This window comes from Bos indicus, chromosome 15, assembly GCF_029378745.1.
Source record: "Bos indicus isolate NIAB-ARS_2022 breed Sahiwal x Tharparkar chromosome 15, NIAB-ARS_B.indTharparkar_mat_pri_1.0, whole genome shotgun sequence".
NCBI classification, from domain to species: domain Eukaryota; kingdom Metazoa; phylum Chordata; class Mammalia; order Artiodactyla; family Bovidae; genus Bos; species Bos indicus.
The window spans coordinates 6,798,254-6,806,689 of NC_091774.1; the positions used below are offsets into that span (position 1 = coordinate 6,798,254).

The 8,436-nt window shown below is 38.6% G+C and overlaps 1 pseudogene; it reads left to right on the forward strand.

The window, feature by feature from the left end:
- Positions 1–7,626: 7,626 nt before the first annotated feature.
- LOC109568765 (small COPII coat GTPase SAR1B pseudogene) lies at positions 7,627–8,169 on the forward strand (annotated as a pseudogene).
- Positions 8,170–8,436: the final 267 nt, after the last annotated feature.

Below are 8,436 nucleotides of genomic sequence, written 5' to 3' on the forward strand. Positions count from 1 at the left end.
CTTTCTGGACTCTATTCTGGTCTATTAATCTGTCTATCCTTTGCCTATAACATACTGTATTGATCACTGTATCTTCATAGTAAGTGTTGACATCAGATAGAATAAGTCTTCTAACTTTGTTCTCAAAATTGTTTTGGCTATTCTAAGCTTTTTAAATTTTCCTATAATTTTTAGAATTATTTTGTGAATATCTTTTTTAAAGTTCTTGAGAATTTGATTAGCATTACATTCAATCTATAGATCAGTTTGAGAATGAGTGACATTTTATTGTTATTGAGTCTTTTAATCCATGAGCATGGTATATCCCTTCAGCTAGCCTTCTTTAATATTTTTGTTTGTTTTCAGTATGAAGATATTTCTCATCTTTTGTTGTTTATTCTTAAGTATTTCATATGTTGATGTTATTTTAAATACTATTTAAGTTTAGATTTTAATTGTTAATAGTATTTTTAAATTCCTTGTTTAGTTATTTCTTGTCAGTATGTAGAAATAAAATTGAATTAAGGATCAGGATCTACCTTGCTAAATTCACTTACTATAGTCATTTCTTAGATTCTTCTTTATTTTCTTCAGTAAACTCTAATGTCATTTGTAGAAATAATCATCTCTTTTCCTTTCTGATTTCTATTCCTATTTTTTTCTTGCTTTATTGTACAAGTTGGGCCCTCTAGTACAATGGTGAATAGGCTTGATTAGTCAACCTCCTTGCCTTATTCCTGACCTTAGAGAAAAATTGATTTCTCATAGATATTCTTTATTAGATTGAGGAAATATATGTCTATTCTTAGTTTACTGAGTCTTTTAAAATCATAAATAGAAGCTATATCTATAGATATGACCATATATTTTTGTCCTTTATTCTATTAATATGAAGATTTACATTAATTTATGTGTTACTTCAGTCTTGCACTTCTGAGATCAGTGCCACTTGATCATGATGTAATATCCTTATTATATATACCTGGATTTAATTTCCTAGTATCTTGTTTAGGATTTTTGAGTTGAGGCTGGAAAAGAAGAGCAATAAGGGGGAAAAAATGGAAATAAGGTATTTGAGATACCAAGATAATGTAGGTTATAACTAGAACAAAATACTTATATTTAGTAGAGAAGAATTAATTAAAACTCATCAATTTACTTACTGTGTAGTTGAATGAAGAGAAACACGTGCAATGTAGACTTAAACTACATTTGATCCCATAAAGTAACTATTACTTACTGACAGAATTTTTAGAACAACAGCAGCTGTGGAAGTGGCCCTAGACTCACATCAGCCAAGCTCTGGAGTAGGTCACAGGTAAAGCATTTAGTGGCTCCCGCAGCTTTGGGGTTTGGTCCATGGAGAGATAAAGCAGGTCAATTCATGTTAGAAGGCTGGAAACCACTAAGTGTCTTCCCTAGGAACTGATCAATCATTACAGGAGCCAAACTAGCACAATGAAAATGTTGGGACTGACAATCCCCCTATGGTAGCTAGGAAATAGCACTCTCAGAACTGGGGAAGCTTGAAGGCTTGAACTAGGCTAAGAAGACTGGCAGAGGTTTCAGGAGAGAGATATTATGCAAAGAGCTCTAAGTATATAGGAGGACTCTAGTGTTGCCTGTTTCCCCATTTTCAAAACTTTCCAGCTTTCCGTGGCTGATTCCATGCCTGTGTAGGTTTGAGTACGTTACTAAGTCCCAGAAGCTTTAAAAGCTGAAGTGAGCAGTTCCAAACGTCTCCCTCCCTCATTCTACCATATTCTTCACTGATAAGGTATAGAAAAAGGAACATAAGAAAATACCAGGCTTGTTAGGGCCAAGCAGATTCTCTGCTGTCTGAAGAAAGGGTATAGGATCATAGCCTTCTCTCCGTGGCACTGGGGCAAGCCAACAGAGGTTCTTCTCTTAGGTTTGTGTACTCTAGTCCTGGGCAAGTGCATTTAATAGGCCTTTTGAATTGGGGGCAATGGAAACAAGACAGCTGACTTGGTCTTGCAACCTCTGAATTAAATGGGCATGCATTTTTCTCCAAATGAAAAGCTCTTATTCCTCCAGGAAACTGGAGGCAGTGCTTGGTTTGGCAAGTCACACCAAGCTTGATGGGCAGTGTTGAGGTGTCTGAAGACAGCAGACTCAGGAGGCTGAATTGCAGGAGGCTCTGCAGTGGCACTGGTAGAACTCTGGAGCCAGATGACCTGGCTTTGAACCCACTTTCCCCTCCCAGCTATATGGCTACAGCGGACACCACTGGCACTCAGCCCAGATCTCCCTTACCTCCCTGTACCCCGAAACCCCAGGTGGTGAAGAGCTGCTAACCGCTTGCACTTGTGACCTAAAGTAACACCCTTGGTTGACAAGACTCTGAGACCACTAGCACAGCTGCTGTCATTGCCATTCCCTGCCCTCCCCACAGTGGGTCAGGCTAAGGCTCAGCTTATTCCCCCGCCCCGCTCGTGACAGGCTTTCTTGAAGAGTGGTAGGTACACTCTCAGGAGATTACATGTTCCTGAATCTAGGCGCTAGCTTCTGCTTCTAGAAAGCTCAACACAGTGGTGGCTAGAGCAAGTTACCCATTACACTCTAGCTGTAATATTGGCTTAGTAGTAGTACATACCTTTTAAGAGTGTTACAAAGATTAGATGATTTGAAATTTATGAGATACTTCAAAAAGTTTCTGACACGTAGAGTCAGTTTGGTTCTTACTATGAGAGGTTGATGCCATCTGACATAAAGATATGATAGTTCTTCACATTTTCAGAATAGGTAATTAGTACAGTTGTTTTGAGAATGATGTTTCTCAGCCAAATTTGTGTCTTGCTTATACCATTAGTCACAGGAATGTGTTAGGTTGTATCAGTGTTTCACAGTAATTTATCACTTCAACTGGGGGGGAGGGACCTCAAAATGTAATCCAAACTAAATAGAAGAAATACACAGCACCCCATCCCATGATATCTGCCATTAGCTTGTGCTCAGTCAGTCAGTCATTTCTGACTTTTTGCAACCCCATGGACTGTAGCCCACCAGACTCCTCTGTCCATGGGATTTCCCAGGCAAAACTACTGGAGTCAGTTACCATTTCCTCCTCCAGGGGATCTTTCCTACCCGAAGATTGAACCCACATCTACGTCTCCTGCATTAGCAGATGGATTCTTACCACCTTACCACCAGGGCCCCTCTGCCAGTGGAGAAGTGACTAAATAAATTACATGTCTAGACCATGAAACATTATATATCTATTTAAAATATAACAGACTGCATAACAGAGGCAAACTCAACTTCTTTCTGAAGGACCACATCTTCAAACTGGGTCTCAAAAAAATGTTGATAGAGCCCCAACAAATGAGTTTACCCATGAAAGTCACAAGACATTAGAGTCACCAAATATCTAAGATATTTAATTAGATATCTAAGATATCTAATTTTAATTAATTCTTGAACACCTAAGATGTTTAAAGAAATAAAAGGAGTTGAAAACCTAAGTAAAGAGTGAGAAATGGAATATTTCCTGCCGTATCAGTAAACCATGATGTCACAATCAGCGATTGCATCCTTCTAATGTGAGCCAGTGAGCCCTGAGGGAACTCCAGAAGGAGAATACCTGTGATCTAGCAGCCATCAAACTGCAGCCACTCCCTATGGTGAACCCCAAGGGAGCTCAGAATGTGAAAAACACAGGAGACTGGCCCCCACAGCTGAGATGCATATGAAAGGAATGATTTCAGTGAGCCCAGACTCTTGCATCTTCTCATACATAGAAAACAGTTGAATTCCTTAGCTTGGCTTACCTGGTTTTCTTTAATTAACAAAAATCTTTTGATGTTCAGACTACAAGCCCTCTGTTGCTGGTTCCTCCCTGCTGCCCCTGCTGCCTCCTCCTCCACCACCTCGATGCAGTTCTCTTAGGGTTACTTGATATGTTGCCTCCGGGCTTAAGTCCTAAAAATTTCTACCAAATAAAACATAACTCTCAACTTTTAGGTTGTGACTATTTTTAAATGGACAGGAGTAAGAGCTTATTTTAAAAATGAACAGGAAGATTTGTAAAAGAAAAAAGTAGAACTTCTAGAAGTTGAAAAATAATCACGGAATTAAAAACTTAATGAAATATTCAAACTTCTGATGAAGAAATATTTAGTGACCTGGATAAGCAACTTGTGGAAATGACTAAGTTGGAGCATAAAGAGATGAAGTGAAAAAAATGAAAACGTTGTTAGACATGGAGGGCAGGCCCTATATTTGTCTAATTCAAGATCCAGTAAGAGATAATAAAGAGATGTGCCTGCATGCCAAGTCTGATTCTTTCTGACCCTAAGGTCTGTGGTCTGCATACATCTTCTGTCCATGGGATTCTCCAGGCAAGAATACTGGAGTGGGTTGCCATGCCCTCCTCCAGGGGATCTTCTGGACCCAGGGATCAAACCTGTGTCTCTTATGTCTCATGCACTGGCAGGTGGGTTCTTTACCACTAGCGCCACCTCGGAAGCCCAATAAAGAGACAGGAAAATCCAATAGAGAGGTTATGTCTGGGACTTTTCCAGAAAGATTGAAAGACACCTAGGCTCAGGTTCAGTAGTTTAAGATGACTATAAGCAAGTAGAAACCACCACAGACTAGTCAATAACAGACTATCTCTTATTAGATGTTGTGGTCTGGGCGCATGTTAGAAAAGAATTTCCAGATATGAGACAGGATGAGAGGGAAATAAAGTTTATTAGAGTGGGAGACGCTGTTAGAATAGCAGGCCAGTCAGTTCAAGGGAGAACTGACCTTGAACAGGGGTCCTTAGTCCACTTTTATAGCCAGGGTACAAGGAATGGGATAAAGGTTTTGTGGGTCATTGTTGATGGGATGAGGCATGTATACTGGGTGGGGAGAAGAGTAAGGCAAATACGTTCTCCCTATGGGGTAGGAGGGGAGACAGGTTATACTGCTCAGGAGGACCTGAAATCCATTAACAGTTACAATACAGGAGAGGGAAAGATGATAAGGGTCTGGTTTTTCCCTTCCTGCCTTCCAAGACCTTCCGTGGTTTTATCTGCTCTTTTCTCCTTGGATCACTACATCAGACATATTTGAAAAGTCATTTACAGCTCAGCTGGTAAAGAATCCTCCTGCAATATAGGAGACCCCGGTTCAGTTCTTGGGTTGGGAAGATCCTCTGGAGGAGGAAATAGCAACCCACTCCAGGATTCTGGCCTGGGGAATTCCATGGACTATATGGTCCATGGCAGTAGCAAAGAGTCTGGACATGACTGAGCAACTTTCACCTTCATTTGACTTTTACAACAACCAATAAAAACTTTGATTTCTCTGTAAGTATATTATGACAATGAGAGTAAATGTTAGATTTGGAGTTGTTGTGCTAATAAAGGGAGTTTATGAAGAAAATTTTGACATATTTTACTGATTGTATTCTTATATCTGGTACTATAGGAAAAAAAGTATAATAAATAAGAGACTATTCTTCTGGATATTTGGCAAATATGTTGACAAAATGATTTTTAAGTGTTTAGAAGGTAATATTCATTTATGATTAATAAAGGGCAGAAGTTAGAAAATAAAGCAAGTTCTTATTATTTCATTTCATGTAGCTTCCTTTTGTTTTTGTCTGAAGATCAAATGGAAAATGCAATTTAACCTGTGGCAAAGGCAATGCTAAGGAAAAAAAAATCTGAGTCATGCAATGGACTTCTTCAAAATGGTCTATAGAATTTTATCCAATAATTGAATAGAACTATCTGACTTTATGTTATAATTTTTTTTACTTGAAATAACAGGAATTTGGAAAGGAAAAAATAAATAAATTTGCTTTGGGGATAGGCTGAAAAACATTTTCTCATAAAATAAAAAGCACTAAAGTATTCTCAAAAAATGAGAATACTTGAGGTATCATTTTACAGTAAGAGAATTTTGAAAATAGCCCTCCTCTGATATGATTATGATTATCTCAACTTTAGGCAGTTATTCCTATTGTTCTGATGGGTGCAAAAATGCTGAATGGAGCTGAGGTCAATCATTGCAACAAGTCGATATTTTCTACAACAATATAGTAAAAATCACAACATTCCAAGTAGTAAACCAAAGCTAATAGACATATTAGTTATAAGGATTCCAACTATTCACACAGTAAACTCATGCTTTTAAATGTGACCACAGTGAAAATTCTTAGAAATCTTCTCCAATAGAACTTCTTGACTTACCTCACTTATAAATTTCCTCTCTATAAGCTGGAGGAAGTGGCAAGATCTGGCCTTGATAACCAACATGTAAGAACTGGTTGATGAAGTTAAAAATAACATGGACCTTGAGTCAAAGGAGCGGAGTTGTCAGATTTTTTCGTTGTGCCTGTTGTAGGTTGCATTCTCTGGCAAGCAGACCTTGTGATGGAGACACTGTGCAGTGATTTCAGAGACCATGCCCATAAAGGAATGAATGAAGCGGTGCTGAGCAGAGGTATAAATTGAATCATCATGCAGTTGCAATAGGGATTATGGCAGGTCTCACAGGAAATTCTGATACTGGGATGGTTCTTCCAAAATGTCTCTAACTGAAGGGGCCAAACCTGGACTCTTCTCATTAACCAGTCATTAGACGCAGAGAGCTGCTTGGGAAACCACTGGAGAGGCAGCTTCTTTCGGACCTGTAGAATTCTTACACAGAGTTTCAGCTGAGCACCATCAGGTAATACTCCCAACCATCAGGGTAATGAATGGCTCAGAGCTAAGGGAGATCTGGACAGCACAACACATTCATTACAAGGGCCAAGAAAAAGAATGCCTGTAGTCATACATTTACCCCCAACTTTAGGAATGTACATTTCAGAAAGATTAAAGGATCAGGGGAAAACTGAAACAACAGGAGATTTGTGGCTAGCAGAAATATTTGTTCATTCAACAAGTACTATACTTAAAATGGGCTTACTCTTTGTTGATTACGCATGCTTCTGCAGAAGCAATGATGAATAATAGATAGTCCCAGATAGTGGTGGACTGAAGCTGGCTGCAACCTGCTGGCCAGAGCCAATTTATCAGTCCTTCTTCCAGACTCCCAGTGATGTCCAGTTGGTAGCTTGAAATGGGCCTTGATGGAAACATTTGTACTATGGAAACTAGATAATGGTAGAAAGCAGGGATTTTTTTTTTACCCCAAGAACCAGTTGTTAATAATGTATCAGCACAATACTGCACCCCACTTTTGAGATGACAATCCAACAAAACTGGAAACGAATAAAATTGTCTACTCTGCCTCTGGTCTTTTGAAGTATCTGCACACTCCCCCGTATGTGTGAAAAGGTGAGTTCCTGACACTTCAGCATTGATCATGACAAGATCCTTAGACTCATGCTGTCCAATGAAAGTATAATCTGAGCCATATATATAATTTAAAATTTCCTAGTAGCCATATTTTTTACAGTGAAAGGCATACTTAAACATTTTCAAGGAACTAAATTGAATATGGAAAGTTCTTTTCTTTCAGTATTTGCATGTACATTGACAAAACTTGTTCCTCTTTTCCAAGAAGAACTATTTGACTTTTAAGCAAAGCTCATCAAGTAGCCATCACTTTGCAGTCCAGTCTCAGAGGGTACAGGGCCAGTGCCAAGCAAGGAATAGCATTCTCTTCAGTCTCAGATGCTAAAATATGGACAGATCCTTCATCTTTGATTGGATATACAGTGATTTTAGCAGAGTGCTACAGTTTTTAGGCTTATAAAAGAAAACTGGCAAATTGGTATTTTTTGGATTGGACAACATGAGAAAAACAACATTACTGCTTATGCTAAAAGATGACAGACATGGACACATGTCCCTAATGTTACATCTCCCTTCAAAAGAACTAACCACTGCTGGTATAACCTTTGCAACTTTTAAGGTGGGTGACTGTTCAAGCTCAAAGAGTATGGAAAAACTATCTTCCTGCTATCAACGGCGTTACACTTCTGGTGGATTGTGCAGATCATGAAAGGCTGTTAGAATCAAAAGAAGAACTTGATTTGCTAATGACAGTCGAAACCACTTCTAATGCATTTATACTGATTCTTGGGAATAAGATCAACAGACCTGAAGCCATCGATGAAGAGAGGTTATGAGAGATGTTTGGTTTATATGGTCAGACAACAGGAAAGAGCTGCATGCTGACCTGTAAGTTTTCAAGCACAGTGTGCTCAAAAGACATGGTTACTAAGAAAGTGTCAGCTGTGAGCACAGGTTCTTAACACCAGCCTGAATGGTTCCAGGTGCCACTATTCTGTCCTACTTGGAGATCTGATCATGCAACATGTATAACTTGAATTCAGTAGAATTTTCTTGGTTATAAGAAGCTTATTTAGATTATTACTATTACATCAACTTAATTTGCATGTGAATTGAAAACTGATTATCACAATGTTAGCTTCATCATTCCATAAAAATAATTAGTTTTTACAGCTTATAATCTGATATTACCCTAGCA